Source organism: Mobula hypostoma, chromosome 17 (genome assembly GCF_963921235.1).
Source record: "Mobula hypostoma chromosome 17, sMobHyp1.1, whole genome shotgun sequence".
In the NCBI taxonomy this organism is placed as follows: domain Eukaryota; kingdom Metazoa; phylum Chordata; class Chondrichthyes; order Myliobatiformes; family Myliobatidae; genus Mobula; species Mobula hypostoma.
Window position 1 is genome coordinate 31,719,337 of NC_086113.1, and position 20,191 is coordinate 31,739,527.

Here is a 20,191-nt window from a genome sequence, read left to right on the forward strand (position 1 = left end):
TAGGTTTATTGATAATGCCCACATGAAAATGAATCTTAGGGCTGTATATGGTGACATATGTGTACTTTGAAAATAAATTTACTTAGAATTTTGAACTTTGAAATCACCTTTCATTATTCCAAATTCAAGACATCATAACGCCGGGTACTTAATCTCACCTTGCACAACATAGTCTAAACCCCAAGAATCAATCTAGTGAATCTTCATTGCACAAGCTCTATTGGAAGTATATCCTTCTTTAGGTACAGAAATCAGACTTTGGCACAATATTCCACAGAGATCTCTTCAGAACTCTAGATAATTGGTGCAAGTTATCTCTACTCCCATCCTGTACTCTTGAAATTTTCACAAAGCAAAGTCTCATTCCAGATTCTTGATAACAATGTCTCTCCTCTCCCAATCAAATGCAGCTTTACTGTCCCCACCCACTAACTCCTAATCACATCTGCCTCGTCTCCTTCCCAAGAAGGGAAGACTTCATTTCCTATTTCCTACTTCCTCCCAGACCCAATAAGAGGGTCTACTTGGCTCTCAACCAGGAAATGGAAGGAAACCCTCAATGATTGCCTGCAAAAATACTCCAAGTGCCTGGCCTTGTCAGGGGGTTTGGTTAAGTTAATTTGCCTTCCCATCTTCTCCTGTACATCAGGTCCATTTTATTTATTCTCACTTTTCTAATTGTTTTCCTTCAGTGTCTCACCTAAATTGTGTCTTTGCTGAAAGGATGCTCGAGTGGAACTTGTCTCTTTACACTGCTTCGCCTACCCAATCATTTGTTGTGTGTTAGTGAGGCCAGTGATTAGCCACATATCACTGAAATATTAGATTTGGAAAATCAATCTATTCACACAACCAACTAGATTCATAGAAGAGTGCTTAGGGCCTGGAACCTTGGCATTTCTACCCATCCTTACTGAAACCACCATCTTAGCTGCAGCATGACTTAATACAATTTGGAGAATAAATCTGGTCATGTGAAGAGGAATTTTTTAGTTCAGTGAATACAGTGTAGAGTAAATACAACTGTATAGGGGAACAAAATTCGCTCTCTTACCTTTAAAAAGACAATACCATGCAGCCAAGTAGAGAAGTAAAAAATCATAAGAAGTCCTGCTTAAAAATACACTATGAGGATTTAGAAATAATATATTCAGAAAGCTGCTGACCCTTCTCCAAGGATGGAGAAAAGGAGTGGAACAAACAGTTGGTGCATTTAGTTCAGCACTAAAGAGCACAGAATTTGAAAATTTCTGTCCGAGTCACTCGAGAAGACAAAAGTCAACATCGTGCCTCGAATTTAAAAGTGAAAAATCAAGATTCTATATGATTAGAGTGGGACAGAATTTTATTCTGAGTTCAATCTGTCAGGTGGGCTTTGGAATAATGATTTCTTGAATCCTCCACTTTCAAAACTTGCTTTGATAAACTTTAAAGGAGGCAGTTTGTTTTGGAAATGGAGCAAACCACCCATCTATTGACCTTTTGTGTTTGTAACATTGCAAGTTTCTGTGTGATGGTTTCAGTGTTTGACTAATAACGGTACTCATCAAGAGGATACATTTTGTACATCTGAATATTTTATTATCCCATGCCAATGTAAGCACTGCAAAAGCAGTGAGTATATATTGTCCAACTAATGACCCTCCAGAAGATGGTAGATAGCCACCTTCCTGAACTGCTCCAAAGTGTCCACTGGCAGTGCAGAGTGGTATTACTACTTCAGGAGTTTGACAGGATGGGCCAGATCACTTTGGAATTATTCATCTCCATATAATCACCACTCACAAGTCAGTAGCTACCTAGTCCAAATACCAATGGCCTATCTCACAGGTCCTAGGGCTTCAGGGGCACGGGCCAACTAACTGCAAGCAGTCCCATGACACGCAATAAAGCCCCACCCCAAGACACCCCGAACAATTTTGATAGCTGAAAATGCCACACCCATGAATTTGATGAAAGCTAGTGCTGACAGCATTTACAAATACTGCTGAATATCTTTGATTTGCACACACTGCACATTCTGAAAGATTCAAACGGTCGCTCCTATGCACTGAAATGCAGTGAAAGGTACTAGCAACTGTTGCCGTGCTCAATTAAGCCTCCGTGAAGTTTAAAGAGAAAAATAGGTTTCACACATCAAGCAACATGCACAAAATGCTGGAGGAACTCAGCAGGCCAGGCAGCATCCATGGAAAACAGTACGGTCAACATTTCGGGCTGAGACACTTCAGCATTGATGTTGCCCGGCCTGCTGAGTTCCTCCAGCATTTGCGTGCATTGCTTGGATTTCCAGCAATCTGCAGCTTTTCTCTTGGATTTCACACATCAAGGCTGTCTTCCTCATTTAACATGTTCATTAACAAGGTCATTTAAGACTATTAAAAACAAAATAACTACTAAAATATTTTTAAATTAAAAAAACATCTAAAGAAACTTATAAATGGTTAAAATTTCAATGAAATATTAAATTTGCTTCATTTAAAAAAAAAGAGGAAACTGTTTTATCCCTTTGATTGCTTATCTTCATCTCAACACATTTTGCACTCCAATATATTGTATGATGTTATTAAGCAGTAAACAGCAACAGACTCATTAGAAAGCCAAAACATACCTTAGGAGTTGAAACACTGAATCTTACCACAAATGCATTGATGTTTGGTAAACACAAAAACTTAAAGCAGTCTATAGATGGGGACTCTACCACACCCACAGCGATGACCAAAGAACTGTACTGTTTCTACTCTCAACTCCACCAACACCAGCCCAGTGCAATGGCTGCTGCGTTACACTGGTTTTGTTCACGTGACCAACAGCAAAAAGGAATTGTATCAGCACCCACATCCTGCCATAGCTATAGATTTTTTTTTCTTATCCAAAACACAGTGTTTACATACGTGCCGCCTGCCCACATTACAGAAGATGGCGTCAGTATCTAATTGGTTAAGTGTACGGACCATTCAGAGCTGCAGAAAGATTTGCACCCACTGTGCAGTCCAGAAGTTTCAATCTGCCGCCACTTTACATTGAAATGAAGTGAAAGCATTGACACTTTTTTTCTGGGCTGATTAGGCTTACTTGAGGCTTAAAGTGTAAAAGGAAAAGGTGTTTTTACCGTAACAAGGCTGCTTTCCTCTTTTAACAGAACTGACTTTGCATTTGCTTTTCAACTGACAGTGTGGAACTGATGAGTCCCTCCTAATGACAGAGTCCCACATGAAACCATCCCTGAGTTGAGAACATCCCCGATCCAGGAGATCTGGAGGTATAGGCGGAAGTGCACTTCTGTCAGAATAAATACTGAAGATCCAAACATGGAAGGAGTACCGAAAGGCAGTAGCAGGCTTAAAGAATTCTTCAGAAAAATGCAGTAAATGAACCTATCTATCTATTCATGTCTTCCATGGAACCAGTTTTCTGAATTCATCACCATCTTCAAAGCACCACCTTCTGCTGATTGAAGTATTGTAAGATAAAGGTCTCAGAATTGACTCAAAGCTCATAGTTTATTGGTCAGCAACGATTCCTACCTTCTTATATGATTGATTCCTGGCTACCTGCAGTAGATATGTCAATGGAAAGTCACCACCATTGCCATTCCTACAAAATCCTCCAAATCAAATCAATGTCATTGACATTTCCTGGGCCAGCATCTGGAACACAGAAACCCCACTTACTCTCAGCTGGCTACGTCGTTCTGGCTGTATCATCCACTGTAAGTTGCCAGATATCCAAAACAGACACTTCGCTTTTCAAACCTCAGTTGTGTGAGGCGATTGCTAGACAGACGGAAGGTTCAAGAATGTACTCAAATGTTCCTTGAAGAAGCTCCCTGCTGGGAGATTCTAGCCCATCGCCACTCAAAATAGAGAAGGAGCTTTCAGAGTGACACTGAAATCTTTGAAACCATACATCAAGAGCACACAGTAAAAGTGCACTGCCTCACACATTATCCACCTACGTACTCCTTCAACCCCTCTTGCTACAACTGTGGAAGAGTCTGTGGTACCCGCAGTGACTTCATTAGCCATCTCTAAAACTATTAGTTTGAAATCCAAGCAAGTCATCCTTGATGACAAATGGCTGCCTAAGAAGATAATTTCTTATGTGGTGAATAATGATAACCAGCACTATATTGGATGTATACTGCTAGAAATTCAAGGATAACTTTCTTTCCAGAGACTTTCAGCATCAGCAACATCTCAAACGAAGAAAATGAAGTCAGCTGCTTCATAATTTGTTCCACCATGAGGAAGGTATGGAGGAAATTCAAATCACTGGCCCCATTTCCATTGTGCCACAGGTGCCTGTTCATTTGAACTAGCTGGGATTTTAATGTACTGTGGGCAATTAATTTCTTCTCCCATAACACTGTGCCTTAATTACTCCAAAAAGAGTATGAGCTATTAATTTGAGTTCAAATTATCTGTGGGCCTCCATTCCATAACCTCGAGGCAAGAGTGCAGTAAATATATCTGTGCTGTAACATTGCAATTAAATAATTCGATGAGTCTTCTTCAGAATAGGACTGTCAAACTTTCCAGCAATGACCTTTTGCCACAGTCCCAGCACATCACCATTAATAACAATTTTCATGTATGTTTTACTACAGCAATTGATTGCATTCCAGATGCTGAGAATATTTTCTGAAAGCTAGTTTGCCTTTGCCAGTATCTCACGCTGAACTCTAAACCGCATAAGTGCAAGCATTCTGCAAATGTAGTTACTTGCCAGCAGCAAAGCATAACTGAACACTTCCTGTCAGTTCTGTAAAACCCATCTACAACAGGAAGCAGAGCAAAGGATTCAAATCAATCAAATGACAAGAACCAGAAGCAAGTTTTATCAACGAAGTAAAAGCTGAGCTAAAATGATTGTCCTGTAAATTCAAATGGGACACTAACAATGAGCCCACCTTTTCTGAGAAAGCTTACATTTTGTATTGATGTTATTGCACAATTCCTACTGCAAAAAAAAAGCTTTCAGTCAGAATTATGTTCAAAATAACTTGCGCAATTTTTCAGAAATAGTTTTGCAACTAACCCCCATGTACATTCATATTATGGAAACCTACGCTGTCCAATGAAATTGCAACTCATTGGGCAACAGCTGAATCACAAGTTTCCGTGCTTAATCTGCAACGTACAATTTAAAATGGCATTGCACTACATCAGTGAATGAGGACATTGGTGTTGGATAAATTGATGAAGTAACAATTTGTCCCCTATTGCTTCACAGTAAGAATATACTGGTGGTTTCATTTCCACTGAATTCAACAGGAATGAATTTTAGAAATGGAGTTCAACACATGGTGTCCATTAGTACAAGTGACTGAAGATGAATGACTCCATTCCTAATGCAGGGCATTAATTCAGTCCTTTCTAGTGGTCCAATTCTAAATACTTCAAGGGATAATTTGAAGGAGGCCCACAAGGACTTTCAGTGTCCCAGTCAGATTTTTATCCTTCATTATTAACAGATCAATCTTTGGTCCTACGACTACCTCATTTGCTAGGTGATGATGCTATCCTCATACCTGCAAATACATGAGACTTGCACAGACACTCCATCTTTCTCATCCTGTTCGAAGAGATGAAGGACAATTAGTTGTACTGGATATAGTACATAGCTTACTATACGCACACTGTTTTGCATGCATCATCATTATTTTTATAGTTTAAGTCTTTAAGGTGTCATCAATTGCACTGAAACAATTCTGCCATTAAGGCGGTATATTAAGGCAGCCCATTGCCTCCACAAACGCAGCTCAATATGCCGAGTTTTCCCAGCAGTTCATATTCTGCGAGTGTACTGTGCTAAGCAGCCAGGGAGAAATATTTGGGTTGGGGTCTGGGTATAATCAAAGTCACTGGAGCTCTAAAATGAAGTCTCCACAATGAAAGCCAAAAATGTAACCAGACTGACCTTTATATACTTCAAAAGCACCCCATCCAGTTAAGACTGAAAACTTAGATTAATCATTGGTTCAAAGGAGCAGCTCAGGTTTTTGCTACTGTAGAACCTCAAATAATTTGCCACAGACACAACTCTGTAATCTAACTAAATATATATCCAGTTCTTGCATGCATACATGTGGAAACAAAAATCAAACCATTTTGTTATCAATTATATGTACTTGTATTTAAGTATAATCAATTATCTGGTGAAGACTCTATAATTACCTGCACTTACGAGAAACCACAAGATAATTGCAGTCTGCTGCTCCACAGATCCCTAGACTGATATGCCCCAACCACTCAGTCCATTCCTCTCCCTGGAGAACGCTTGAGGACAACCTTTGCCATTGACAATCTTGGCATTCCACTTGACCCTAAACCCCATCACCAAAGCCAGCTTTCATCTCTACAAACACAAGAGATTCTGCAGATGCTGGAAAACTTAAGCAACACATCCAAAATGCTAAGGATCTCAACAAGCTCAGCAGCGCCTATGAAGGGGAATAAACAGTCAACAGTGCGAGAACACGAGGAAATCTGCAGAGGCTGGAATTTCAAGCAACACACATAACAGTTGCCGGTGAACGCAGCAGGCCAGGCAGCATCTCTAGAAAGAGGTCCTGACAAAGGGTCTTGGCCCAAAACGTTGATTGTTTATTCACCTCCATAGATGCTGCCTGACTGCATTCCTCCAGCTGTGTGTGACATTCATGTCTATGTCATCAACCATGCCTGCCTCTGCTGTTGAAACAGTCACCCATAACTGTCCTCTCTAAACACAGTCATTCTAACACTGAGTTTGAAAACATTGTACTTCACCACTTTCACATGGGGTATCCATTAGACAATTGAGATGAATATTTAATTGAATTTACTTAAATAATTAAAATGAATTTTTAAAAGTTTTAATTCTTTATTTGTAATTTTTTTCCACTTTTAGTCATCTTTATAATGTTTTAATTTTATTTTTAATGCATTTGAATGTCAGTGACAGGCAAGCAAATCAGCAGCATTACCAAGCTGGCTATCAAATGTCCTTTTTCCATTAACTGCATAGGGAATATTTGTTCTGGCCTCACCATATAATGATTTGATTTTCAGGAAACCATGGAAGGAAGTGCTCGTGAGGGAATCGATTTAGAGTAAGTGCAGACTTAAAGAATAGGTGTGCAGGGATCAGGGTTGGCTGGCTATGGGCTAAGGTACTATTATGTTGCCTGCTCTTAGCATAAAATAGAAAATCCAAGCAAAACTGGAACTCAAAAAATACCCACAGATTCCAGAGCTGGAACAGAAGAATAGAAAAATCAACATAAACAACATCCTTGAAAGCAAGATGTGAACAGAACCTGAGCAGATGCATCTGTTATATCTGGAGAGTTACAATGAAATGACACTTAACACGAAGATTGTGTTAGTTAGTTATTAATTAATACAGTGTGAAGTAGGCCCTTCCGGCACTTCGAACCACACTGCCTAATCTTCCAATGACCAATTAATCTTCCCGGTGCGCCTTTGGACTGTGGGAGGGAACCAGAGAACCCGAGGAAAACCCATGCATTCCACAGGAACGAAGTACAGAAACCCCTTACAGAACGGCGCCAGAGTTGAACTCTGAACTCCAGAATGCCCCAAGCGGTAATAGCATCTCGCTAACTGCTACGGTACTGTGGTGCCATATGACCAGTGATATTATGTTGGATTATGGTGCAAGGGTGTTGCAACAATGTGATATTTCCTGTTAGCTTATTTATTCAGCCCACAGACACTACATGGTGTGCACATCCTCAATCAGCTAATGAAAATTTTGACTAGTAGTCCTCTTCCTAGTCTTTCCTTGATTTGTACTTCAGCCTATTACCCGAGCTCATACAGGCATGAGATGGAGAAAAACAAATTGCCTTATTTGAATGACCTGACAATTCATTGTTCCTTTCAAGCAAAGACCAATTACAAGATCATGTTTTTACTCAGAGGTGCAACAACAGTTGTTACAGGATTTGATGTTTACTTCGCTTTCTTTGTTCTTGTGGCTCTGCATGAAATATGAGTGAGTGGTTTGAAGCCTGAAGAGAAAGCTGCAGCAAGACTGGGGTCACTTCTTTTAGAGTAGCTAAGTATTTCTTTCCAACTATTTTGAATGTGATGGTGATGAATCAGCCTCCCTTTGCACTTCAGATTTAAAAGCTTCATCGTCTGCCAGCAATTCTGAGTGACCACTATTGCTGGGCCAAAGAACAAAAAACCCAGCATGTACAGATATTCCCAATATTTACAACTAATTATAAGCCACAGCAGTGCAGAAGAGCATTAAAGCTAACCAGCACTTCCAGCTAAAAGTCACAAAGCTAAAAATTCAAAGTAAATTTATGATCAAAGTACACATACGTCACCATACACAATCCTGAGATTCATTTTCTGGCGGGCATACTTAATAAACCAAATAGCCATAATAGAACAATGAATGACCGCACCGAGGTGAACAACAAGTGTGCAAAAGGCAAGCTGTGCAAATGCAAAATAAAGAAAAATAATAATAATAATAAATAAATAAGCAATAAGTATCAAGAACATGAGACGAAAAGTCCTTGAAAGTGAGTCCAAGGGTTTGGGAACAGTTCAGAGATGTGACAAGTGAAGTTGCGTGTAGGTATCCCATCTGGTTCAAGAGCCCGATGATTGAGGGGTAATAACTGCTCCTGAACCTGGTGGTGTGAGTCCTGAAGCTTCTGTTCTTCCTGACGGCAACAGGGCGAAAAGAGCATGCCCTAGATGGTGGGGGCCCCTGATGATGAATGTTGCTTTCCTGTGACAACAATCTTTTTTGATGTATTCAAACATGGGGAGAGTTTTACCCATAGTGGACTGGCCATATCCATTACTTTTTACAGGATTTTTCATTCAAGGGCATTGGTGTTTCCATGCGAGGCTGTGATGCATCCAGTCAATATACTTTCCACCACACAACTATAGAAGTTTGTCAAATTTTTAGATGTTAAGCCGAATCTTCACAAACTCTTAAGGAAGTAGATCCATAATCGCACTTATGTGCTGGGCATAGGACCAGTCCTCTAAAAAGGCAACACCGATGAATTTAAAGTTTCTTATCCACTCCACCTCTGATCCCAATGAAGACTGGCTCATGAACCTCTGATTTCCTTCTCCCAAAGACAATAATCAGCTCTTTGATCTTACTGATATTGAGTAAGAGGTTGATGCTATGGCCAGACTCAGCCAGGCTTTCATCACCACCACAAATAGCCAATAGATTTCGCCTTGCCATTTTTCCTGTCAATTCCAGATCCACCAAATCTGCGTACAAGCTACATCTTTCCTTCCTAAGGTTCACAAAATGAAAGGTATTCTCAAATTTTACATGACATCAATTAACAATACACATCTTGCTTTCAGCATTATGATTACCATCAAAAAAAATGGAGCTCTGAGACTCCTTAACTAGCTTTGGGCATGATCACTGGGTTATCATGGCCAACTGCAAAAGTAATCCAAAGTACAGGCGAATCAATTTTTTTTAAAAACGTGAACTCTATAAGAAAGCATGGGTTGATATGAACCTGGCCCATTTTTCTTCAGAAATTAGGACTGAAATAACAGATAAACTGATTTTCTACTTAAATGCTACTTCCCTGCATTATTTCCTTATCTATGTTCCCCTTAATTTCCAGAAATCGATCCAATCAGCTCAGAAAGAACTCAATAAATGAGCATCCATGGCACTGTTTGTTAGAGAATTTCAAAACTTAGCTGTCTCCTGTATGATTAAATTTCTCTTTACTTCAGTCCTAAGAATTTTACCCCTTACTCGGAGACTGACCACTGGTTCTTGACTCCTTAACCAAGGGACACATCTTCCCTAAATCTACCTTGTTGAAAGCCCTGTCAGAACTTCCAAAGAGATCATCCCATACTAAATGGTTCCTCATACAGAAAAACCTTCCATCCCAGGAGCTAGTCTGGTGGTCTTCACTGCCCTTCCTCTATGGCGAGTCTGGCAAGAAATGTGTTATTGAGGTTAGATTGAATGAAGCAACTTTAATAAATCATAAGAAAATACATTTTGAATTTTGGTGAAATGTCTGGAGTTTCATATTTTATTATGACAAATGAGGCAGCCATTCCACTCATTAATGTATGCTAGCTCACAGAACATTCTTATTAATCCCGTCCCCCTACTAAGTTCACCAACCTTACTTGTTTTTTTTTACTTTTCAAGCTCATTAACTCCATTGGCCAGCTGCCTTTGGATAACTTATAACAGCCAATTAAACTACCAACCAACATATTTTGGGAAGGAACCAGGTCAATCAGGGGAATGAAGGGCAGACTCCACCCAGGTGGCACAATAATAATGTTTGCCCTGGTGAAAATTCCTTCCTCATCAACAGAAAGATGATACTTGCAAATAGTGTGGAGCTACAAGTAAAGCACAAGCCATCTTTTGAGATATCTACAGTTCTTTCAATATTAAATTGCTAGGAATATATCATATGCCCTGGAACTGACTTGAAAAACAAATCTAAGGATTTTAGTGTGAGTAATAATCTGCTCAAAGTTTGCTTGGTTTACAAAGGTAGTCAAGTCTGGGAGCTCTGAGATTTATCTAATTTAACTCACTAAAAATGTAATTACCCCAATCTTCCATTTTTATATGCAGATAATCAATGAACACCTTTATTTGACTACAATAAAAAGTGGACAACCTTACAACTACTACCAAGTAGTCATATAACACAGGCAGTGAGCAAGATTGCCACATACCTAGTTAGCCAGCTGGTGGGTAAAACCGTGAAAGATAATGGACAGCACTTTACAGACAAATAGACCATACACTTTGGGTAGTGAACAAAATTTCATCTGGCTACTTCTAAAAAAGACTTACTATATATCATCTTTCACAACCTCAATATTCTCCAAAGGACTTACAGCTATTAAAGTACCATTCACGGTGTTTTGTTATAATTGTTGTAATTATAATTGTTTTAATGAAGAGATGCAGCAGTTACTTTCATCTGAAAAGGTTCAACAAACAGCTGTAAGAAATTTACTATATAATCCATGTTCATGTGCTGGCAAAGGAATGAATATTAGTAAAGGTATGTTTTAGAGCTCTGCAGTGAATAGTACCATGGAATCTTTTAAATCCATCTAAGAAAGTATAAGCGAGTATCAATTGAATCTCTTATCCAAAGCAACAGTGCACCACAAACTAAAGTCCCTGAAGTGAGACAAGCACCTACTCAGTGCTACAGGAATTAGATTCTATTACACTGAGACACAGCTAAATCAGCAAAGGTCATAAATGGACCAAGTGATTTAAAATTGCATTTGGAAAACAAAACCTAAAAACTTTGTTCAAAGAAGCTTTCAACTTGTTCTGGATTTGTTCCTCACGCCTAATATACGTAATCAAGAAAAGAAGTCTTGGCTTTTCTCCCTGTATTTTTATTTTTGGCTTGTTCACAAAAAGAGTTTCAGTCTGCTCATTCTAAACTATTTTTGGACATGATACTTCTTCTAGAGTAATTTTAGTTCCCAGAAGTAAAGCATACCTGAGGACATGTGGGTCAGGGAGAAGAACTGCGACTTGATCCCAGTAGGGGTGAGCATGTGGGTGGGGGAGTTGCTGATGTAGGGAAAGGTTAATCCACAACCCTTATGTTTCTGCCTTATGCAAGATCCCTAACAGGACCTGCTGTTTTGTGGATAACCTGGAAAAGTCCCAAGTTATCTCAGAGATTTCAGTAAAACTAACAGCTGCATCCAACCTTCCTAAAGTCACAAAAATGAAAAAAAAATCCAACAAAGTTAATATTCCCATACACTAGCTACAGTGAATTATGATTTTTTCCTGAATTCTGTGAGCTCAATCGGATGGGCGTAATTTCACAACTAGGTACCTTGGTTTGCCATGGTTTATAATGAGAAACTAGTTTTCAAATGCTGGTGTGTACCAAAAATATTTTCTAGCCTTTATGGTGGCAAATTCTTAAGTGACATTATATCTCATAACAATAGGGATAATAGCCAGTTAAAATATTTTAATTTCTCAGATAGATAGAACTGTGATGAAATTTTATTGGATTTATCGGAAAGTTTTATAACATCCTTTATGTATGCTTGCATATTTTATTTCTCTGAATACAACTTCAGGTATTTTATAAGATCTGAGGAGTCAGAATGCTTGCTTTTATTAGTCGAGGCATTAAGTTCAAATATCAAGAAGTTCTGTTGCAGCATTTTAAAGCTTTAGTTATGCCCCATCTGGAATACTGCATACAGTTCTGGTCACCCCATTATTGGATAGATTTTGAGGCTTTAGAGAGGATACCGAAGAGGTTTATCAGGATGCTGCCTGATTTAGAAGGTATGTGCTGTAACAGGAGGATTTGATTATGAACTTAATTATCTGTTCCTGGGTCTGTTCCTGTGCTATACCGTTCTAAGTTTTATATACTAATCAAATTAGAACTCTAATGTTTTAAAGAAAATGACACAGAAAATTGCTGCTAAATGCCCTGCAGGGGTTAGACAGCATAATTCACTGAAGGAGTATTTGTACAGAAACATGGCAATGGAAGGAGGTCACTGAACCCCTCAAACACACTTTACCATTCATGAGGTTATGGCTTCTCCGTGACTATTCTTCATATAGTCATCTTTCCACCAAGTATGTTTAAATATTCTGCTAACTAAGGAAGAAAAACAATAAACTCAGATTTAAAATTATCAACTGACCCAGTGATGCTGAGAGAATAGTTTCCTGGTATCATTTCTGGAAGACTGTGCTCAAATTTTTGAACGATGACCCTGGTTCTAAGTTGTTCATATTTATCCTATCAGTTCCTCAAGGTATTCTGAAAACATTAATCAAATTATCCTTTAATTGTCTACAGTACTGTACAAACATCTTAGGCTCTCTAGATTTTTTAGATAGCTTCAGATGGTATGGCCTCTGTGCAGCCCTGATCTCAACATCATCAAAGCTGTCTGGGATTACTTGGAAGCGAGATAGCCAAAGTCTGTTGAAGAACTGTGGAAAGTTCTCCAACATGGTTGGGACAGCAGATTTTCTCAGCAAACAGTTTTAAAGGCAAAGGGTGGTAACAACAAATATTGATTTGGTTTAGTTTTTTACTGTTTACTGTTCTTCACAGTAATGTTTTTCATATTTAAAACTTTTCACTTCATTATTTTTGAAGGCATTTTCACTTTACAGATTTTTTTTACATGTCCCTAGGACTTTTGAACAGAAGTGTACATTACACAGGGGATTGAACGTAGAACATTACAGTACAGTAAAGGCTCTTTGGCCCACAACATCACGCCAACCTTTTATCCTACTCTAAGATCAATCTATTGCTTCCCTCCAACATAGCCCTTCTTTTTCCTCTCATCCATGTGCCTATCTAAATGTCTCTCAAATGTCCCTAATATATCTGCTTCTACCACTACCCTGGCAGCACATTCCACACACCCACCTCTGTCTGTGTAAAAAAAATACCTGACATCCACCTTAAAGTTATGCCACCTCATATAAGCCATCAGCCAGCATACAATTCAAGTTTGTGTAAGCTCTCCTTGGAATTTAACCCCTGGAGTCTAAATATTATTCTGGTAAATTATATGATTAAATGCTTTCTGTACACAAGATTTATAACAAGCAAGTATATTCTCTTGTCTCTTACTTTAGTCACCTTACAAAAGATTCTATTAGATTCATTACCCTTCACAAATCCTCTCTGCTTCTCTCTGATCAATGTGTTCAGGCACTCTTGACTTATAGCAACACTAATAATTTCCCAAGATAGATGTTAGGCTAGCTGCTCTATAAATCCTTGACACCACTCTCTCACTTTACAGGAATCGTATTACAGTTTAAATGAAAGATGTAAGTTTAGATCATCAATGAGCATTACCGCACCAACATCATCAACAAAACAGAGAGAGGCGGGGGACACTAGAGCTGAAAGAGGGCAAAGGAGAAGGTCGCTTTGAAGGAAAGCTCTTGGAAGAGTGGAATTCAAACTCATTTTCTTCCATCTGTAACCAGCGTGGATAACTTCACTGTTCTCAACTCTGAGCTGATTCCACAACCTATGGAGCTTCTTTCAAGGATTCTACAACTCATGTTCTCAGTATTATTTATTTACTTAGGTATTTTTAATTTGCACAGTTTGTCATGCTCTCTTCTTGCTACCAGCATTAGGAAGAAGGAATCGGAGCCTCAGGACTGTTCCCTACCAGGTTCAGGAACAGTTACAAGCCCTGAACTATCAGGCTCTTGAACCAGTGGGGATAATTTCATTCACCCTCACTTGCCGCATTACTGAACTGTTCCCACAAACTATGTACTCACTTTCAGGGCCTTTTCTTCTCATGTTTTCAATATTTATTGTTTATTATTTATTATTATTTATTTTGTATTACATATTGGTTGTTTATCTGTCCTGTTGGGGGCAGTCTTTCATTCTATAATAGTTCTTGGATTTACTGAGTATTCCTACAAGAAAACAAATTTCACGGTTGTATATGGCTTCATACATTTACTTTGCTAATATATATATTTTGAACTTTGTCTTTTACACATTGGTTGGTTGATTGTCAGCTTTTATTTGTGTTTAGTTTTTCATTAACTCTATAGTACTTACTTGTTCTACTGTGAATGCCTGCAAGAAAATGAATCTCAAGGCAATATACAGTGACATATGCATACCACGATAAGAAATTTACCTTGACACTGAAATAGTGATGCAGTAACAAATGTGTGCTTAACTCTACAGTTGAAATACAATTCCAATGACCTGCACCAGAATTGAATTTTTGTACACGGTATTCAGAACTCAGACTTGCCAGAGTGCATGCTTACCACATACAACAGTGGACACAAATAAAACACAAAAGGAACATGAGCTTTATGAAGAATTCAGCGGTTCAGTTCAGAAAAAAACAGCTAAGAAATGAGGAAATTAAATTTTGCACAGCAAGAGTTAAAAAGATATTTTAATATCCATATTAATATACATCTACTACAACACAGGGACTTGATGTGAAATTCTATCCAATAACATGATGCAATCAAGTGGAGTCTTCCAGATTGCAAAAACGATTATGTGGAAAGCATCCTATGACAGGAAGGTATCCTGTGTCATTGCTTCAATTCAGTGGACAGAGCACAAGACCAGAAAAGGACGAATTGAGGACCTGACGTATTCAACTGAGGATGGCGGAAGAAATTTTTTAAAATCTGAGTAAGAGCATATATACAATAAACTGTGGCATCTAATTTGGATTATTAGAATTTATTATTGCTCATTTTGTGACATTTATTGCAAATAATTATTAACAATTATATTATAAATAATGAATCATAATGCAAAGTGCAGAACAGTATACATAACTGAATCCAATTACTATTTCTTTGATAGACAATCAAACTTCTTTTATGTTATCAGTAAACAATGGTTAAAATAGTGTTTTCACAATTATTTACTTAGCTCTAAAATGGACTCATCTTTGCTTTGATTGCTGAATAGTTTAGGAAATTGCTGAAAAGTCTGGGTGATTTTTATACTCCATCTAGCTACAGGAAGCCAGTTTGAAAGAGAAGGAACAGCTAAAAATTAAAAAAAACTACGAAATGATCTCATGTTCTTATCTTACAAACAGTTTTTTTTCTAAATGACAGGCAACAAGACAACACAAAAAGAATTCAGAACTCTTCCTTAAATATGGACATTGACTTGATGATTTAACTGATCAATTAGGTCCTCAATTGATAACATGGCAACATTAATCTTAGTGGAAAAGTTTTTGCTAAAGGCCGAACACTGAGATAGGAAGACTTTCTACACACGATCTTGCCTTGGACTGCCCTTTCTGAAGCACTGTCACACCAGATTGACCTGGAAACTAGACTGAAGTGGATTTCCTTTCATTAAAAGATTTTAATGTGAAACTCAATATGAAGAATCAGGCTAAATTTTGCACCAGCATCCAAATTCAATCTGATATACATATAAAAGCTTAATATTCAATGGCATCATCCTAAAACACGGCTGTAAATTTCTCCAGAGAACTGAAGATATATGTTACAGAGAAAATATTGGAATGATGATTAATGGAAGATACATTATGTTTGAAGGTCATATGATCTCACTTTGTGAATTATTTTCTAAAAGGACATTCCAAGATTAAAACAAAAATAAAGATATGTCTGGTTATATATTTTTTAATATTGGAAGTGTCATCATAATTTAGGTTAAAGTAATGATTTGCATTATTAAAATAAGGAGATTGCTCAGTGAACAACCTGGGAGTTGTTTCAGAGCCAAGTACTTACACCATATACATTGTTTGCCATCACAAACATTGTTCATTGCTCCACAAGTATTCTGATTCTACAGACAACAATCATCCAGATAAAAGTGCACTTAAGGAGGTTTTTGTTTTGCTTGGAAGCAAAGTACAAATCAGATTCAGTATTTTGTGGGAGGACAAGTGTTGAAAGTCTACGAATAAACCTGAAGAGGTCAGACTGAAGTATAAGAGAATGAAACAAATCCTTTCAACAATCAAAACGTACAACAAACAAGTGTAGTAGAAGGTTCTCAACTGCCTATCCAGGACAAGCAGTCTATTTGATGTATACCATCTCCACAATTGTAAACATCCATTCCTTTACCACCAATGACACCTACATTATGTGAATTATTTTTCAAAAGGTTACTAAAATTAAGGAAGCACTACACCCATGACTGTGTGGCTAGGCACAGCTCAAATGGCAACTATAACCATTCCGAAGACACGACTATTGTTGGTAGAATTTTAGATAGTGATAAGGAGGTGCACAGGAGTGAGATAGATCAGCTGGTTGAGTGTAATAGCCATGCACTCGTCTTCAGCAAGACCAAGAAACTGACTGTGGCTTTCAGGAAGGAGAAGTTGTGAGAACACATACCAGTCCTCATCGAGGGATCAGCAGTGGAAAACGAGCCCAGTTTCAAATTCCTGTGTGTCAACATCTCTGAAGACCTATCTTGGGCCCAATATATTAAAAGTAAGGCACAACAGCAGCTATGTTTCATTAGGATTTTGAGCGGACTTGTATGTCACCAAAGACTCTCACAAATTACCACAGATGTTCTGTGGAGAGCATTCTAACTGGTTGCATCACCATCTGGTATGGAGGGGCCACTTCACAGGGTCGGAAAAAGCTGCAGGAAGTTGTAAACTCAGCCAGCTCCATCAAGGGAACTAGCCTCCCTAGTATTGAGGGCATCTTCAAAAGGTGATGTCTCAAAAATGCAGCATCCATCATTAAGGACCCCCATTACCCAGGATATGCCTCTCCTCACTGCTACCATCAAGGATTCGGCGGGATTCTCCGGAGCCACGAATTGAGATTGAAAGCACATAGCTCAACAATGCTGACACCTTCACCTACCTGGGAAGCTGCCTCACCTCTTCCCGCAGTCTAGATCAAGAGGTCTCAAACAGACTTGCAAACATTGGGGTATCCTTTGGCAGGCTATGGACATGTTTGTGGGGAGAACATGGCATCCGGCTGAAGACCAAGATGGCAGTCCACAGACCAGTCGTCCTGACCTCTCTGCTGTACGGCTGTGAAATATGGACCCAAAACCATGGGCACATCCAGATGTCTGACCAGTTCCACCTGCGGTGCCAACACAAGATCATTGGTATCTAGTGGCAAGACCAAGTCCCCACCACAGAAGTGCTATGAAGGGCCAAAAGCTCCGGCACAGAGACATTGATCATGAAGCCTCAACTTCCATGGGTTGGACATGTGGTCTGGATGGAAGACAACTGCCTTCTAAAAATGGTATTCTTTTCCAAGTTGGCACAAGGCTCCAGAAAGCAGGGAGGCCCCAAGCAGCTCTATGCTATAAAGACTGCATGAAAGTGTCCTTGAAGGCATGCAATATCCCTGTGACTGGTTGGGATACCTTGGCCAAAGACCACAACACCTGGCACTCTAGAAAAGCACCAGCACATTCGAAGAGCAGCAGCTGAAGGACCTCGATCAAAAACCCCAGGACTGCGAGGAGGGATGACCCGACCCTTCAATGGCTATAACGTGCACGACCTGTGGGCACATCTGTGCTTCCCAGATCGGGCTTCGCTGTCATCAGAAGCGTCACTGATGTCATCCTCGTTCCAGATGGACTTCTAAGAAGACCATCACGGAGGAAGTACAGGAGCCTAAAGGCACACACTCACCATTTTAGGAACTCCTTCTTCCCCTCCACCAGCAGCTTTCTGAATGGACAATGAAACCATGTACACCACCTCACTATTTCTTTTCTTGTTCTCACTTTGCATTACTTATTCAATTTAATTTTAATATACATGACTTTTTATAATTCATAGCTTTATTATTATGTATTGCAAAGTAACAAATTTCACAACATAAGCCAGTGATATTAACCTGATTCTGATTCTGAATGTGAGTGACTCAGAAATGCAAAAGACTTTTTCTCCATGTATGCTGCAATTCTGAGGGAAATCAAACACTAAAAAGCTATAGTTTCTCATCTTTCGATTCCTTAGATACAAACGTTTCCTTGAGAATCTGAATATCATAAAGTTTCTGTTCAGAAACAGAGACAGTGATAAATAATGTATAATAATTATAAGTCAATTTAACACTACTGATTGTTATGTTTCCAAAAAACGATTACAAGTACAAATGGATACCCAGGAAAATCTTGAGCTGAATGAAAAGAATTAGCAAGAGACAAGTCCTATCTTATTAAATATAGATGGATTAACATTCTTGGACTAATGAATACTCTGCCACCATTGAGGTCTCATCACAAGCACAGTGAGTTGTCTACCTGTGCTGCACACTTCAGATGCATTTCGAATTATATTTTATTCACTTATTTGTGGTAATATTTTGTTTGTGTGCTGTGTGTAATATATGTATTCCGGGATGCACATTGTTCCAGAAGAACATTGTTTCATTTGGTTGTACTGTATTAATGTACAGTCAGATGACAATCAATTTGAACTTGATAAAGGTGTGTTATTACATAGGTTCCACACCACATCCCCCAGGCCCCAAACAGCATTGTTTTAACATTATACTAGTTAATAAGATTAAGAAGGCATTAAGAAGAAAGCAGCAACCTAAGCAGGAAGACAACTTAAAAAATTCTCTATGGAACAACACAGAAAATAGAAAATACAAAAGCTTGAAAAAAAATCTGAGAGAGAAAATAAAAACAGAAGAAGCAGGAAACAGTCAGCAAGTATGGAAAAAGAAATGGAATTAACATGCCATGCTGAAAGTTAATTGAATTGAGTTGAATTGACTTTATTTCTTATATCCTTCATATATACGATGAGTAAAAATCTTTACATCTCTGTCTAAATGTGCAATATGCAATTTATAGTAGTTTGTAATAAATAGTATGTACAACAGGACAGTCAATATAGCATAGAGGTACGATTGTATCAGCGTGAATTAACTAGTATGATGAACTGGTGGAAGAAGCTGTCCCAGAGCATGTTGGTCCTGGCTTTCATGCTACAGTACTGTTTCCCGGATTGTAGCAGCTGGAACAGTTTGTGGTTGGGATGACTCGGGTCCCCAATGATCCTTCAGGCCATTTTTACGCACTTATCTTTGTAAATGTCCAGAATAGTGGGAAGTTCACATCTACAGATGCGCTGGGCTGTCTGCACCACTCTCTGCAAGAATCCTGTGACTGAGCAGAATTCCCATACCAGGCAGTGATGCAGCCAGTCAGGATGCTCTCAATTCTGCCCCTGTAGAAAGTCCTGAGGATTTGGGGACTTGTGCCAAACTTCTTCAACTGTCTGAGGTGAAAGAAGCGCTGTTGTCCTTTTCTCACCACACAGCCAGTATGTACAGATGTACAGACCATGTGAGATCCTCGGTGATGTTTAGGCCATGGAACTTAAAGCTGTTCACCCTCTCAACCCCAGATCCATTGATGTCAATAGGGGTTAGTCTGTCTCCATTCCTCCTCTCATCCACAACCAGCTCCTTTGCTTTTGCAACACTGAGGGAGAGGTTGTTTTTTTTTGACACCACTGTGTCAGGGTGATGACTTCTTCTCTGTAGGCTGCCTCATTATTATTTGAGATAAGGCCAATTAATGTCATATCATCAACAAATTTAATTAGCAGATTGGAGCTGTGGGCGGCGACACAGTCATGGGTACACA

At 38.9% G+C, this 20,191-nt stretch overlaps 1 protein-coding gene across 3 annotated transcripts in view; it reads right to left on the reverse strand.

Annotated features, from left to right (window-relative positions):
• The window catches only part of LOC134357711 (brain acid soluble protein 1-like), a 58,495-nt gene that overhangs the window by 5,443 nt on the left and 32,861 nt on the right, over positions 1-20,191 (reverse strand). The window contains exon 1 of one of the 3 annotated variants that reach the window (XM_063069330.1): positions 2,612-2,769. The exons of the other annotated variants lie outside the window; for them this stretch is intronic. The gene's annotated coding sequence lies outside the window, so the exon portion shown is untranslated. Of the gene's footprint in view, positions 1-2,611; positions 2,770-20,191 lie in introns of those variants that run through there. 3 annotated transcript variants of the gene reach the window in all.